This window comes from Acanthisitta chloris, unplaced genomic scaffold, assembly GCF_000695815.1.
Source record: "Acanthisitta chloris isolate BGI_N310 unplaced genomic scaffold, ASM69581v1 scaffold7638, whole genome shotgun sequence".
Classification (NCBI taxonomy): Eukaryota; Metazoa; Chordata; class Aves; order Passeriformes; family Acanthisittidae; genus Acanthisitta; species Acanthisitta chloris.
Genome location: NW_008688629.1, coordinates 15,001 through 16,806, shown reverse-complemented (window position 1 = coordinate 16,806; position 1,806 = coordinate 15,001).

Genomic DNA, 1,806 nt, shown 5'->3' with positions numbered 1-1,806 from the left:
TTTCCTGAAATCCTTTCAAATTTAACAGTTTGACCCGGATCAATTTTGTTTACTTCTTTAAAGAACTTTAGGAATTTCTAAAGACAATTTTAAAAGCTAGTGACAATCTACAATTGATGATTCAACTTTATACTTGATTTCCTTAGGATGTTTTAAATTAATCACATCCAGTGTGGGTGAATTTTTACTATTTATTTTGTTGATTTATTCCATGTCTCCTTTTAGTGGTGTCTGAACTTGACATTGGTGCATTAACCAGTATGCTTATGTAAATTAGGATCCAAATGTGAAGCAGTCCTAAATTACTTAATGGTGAACATGGGTGCAAATAATTATTTTCCTATGACCTTCTGTTGGCTTTCTGCCGTGTTTCATAGAGAATTTTCTTTTTCATTAGTGAATGTAGGTTCAGTCTGACTTTCTGCAGAAATACGTTAGTTGAACATTTATGTGATCTGTCATGAGCTCAGTCAGATATTTACCAATGCTAGTGGAAAAGACAAGGTTGGAAGCAAAAGTAGACAACTTGTGATAATGAATGTAATATAGTAAACTAAATGTAGTGTATGAAGCCTCATTTTTCAGTAAATTAATCTTAAACTAGGCTGTGATAGAACATACGATTAGTGATACTGAAGCAGCCTCATAGGGAAGGAAATGCGTTTCGCTAGCATCCACAGCTACTAGGTTTGTAGGAGAATCAAGATGTTGAAGCAATATGTGCTTAACATGCTTAATATTTTTTCATGAGTAACATTCTTACAGTCTGCTATAACAAATATCCCAAATTTTATTGACATGCAGTCTTGCTCTGGTTGAAAGGCCAGAGTATGGCTTTTGAGAATGTATCATAATGCTCATTGCTGGCTGCATTTTGACGATAGCCAGATTTCCCATCACCAACTTCACTATCCTGCATAAATTTAAGAAAGGTAATGATTAATGTGTGGTTGCAGAGCTGAGGTTTCTGCAGGGTGGAAAAAAACTGATTACCTATTATTCCTGCTCTGACCTATTAGATAACCAAAGTCCTGGTCATTTGTGAAATTCTGAAGTCAAACATACTTAGGAGGAACCTTCTAAGTCATTCTGCTCTTGACTGCAACATTGGAGCAGAATGGATTTGGAATAAAGCTTAATTAACAGGACACCAAAGCAATGTAGGCATATACTAGTTTTCCTGTTACCCTTTTTTTTTAAACAATCCTTCCTAAAAAAATAGAAGTTGGTTTAAATGACAGTTTTATTCCTGCTATAAAATACTGATTTCTTGAGCATGTTCAGATTCATGCCTTGCTGAAAGATCATCCTGTGGGACATGCTAACAGTCTGTCTACAGCACTAATATATCTTCTTCAGTTATTCACTAGTTAGGAAGATTATATATCAGTGTTGCATATGTTAGCACAGACTTTTTCCTGGATTTGAACTTTTCTTGCTGTTGAGATTACATTGTAGTCAGGCAAAAAGGAGCTTTATATTATTGGCTTTATTTGCAAGAATAGCTCAGTTTTCTTTCATTGAGGGCAAAATACGCCTTTAAAAATATTTTGATCTCCATCAAATCAGTGTGGCACTGATGTTGAGGGCAAACGTTTGCTTGATTTCATTTTGACTATTTGATAATGTGTATGATGAAGAATTCACATCTACTTTACCATAAACTTCTATTTACATCTTAGTACAGGTGCATTCAGCAGCTCTCACGTATCTTGTCTCTGATCAGAAAGGTTAGACACCTTTGAAATTGGAATGATTTTAGTTGGATCCATTCTCAGACTAACAATAAAACCCAATTTTTAAATA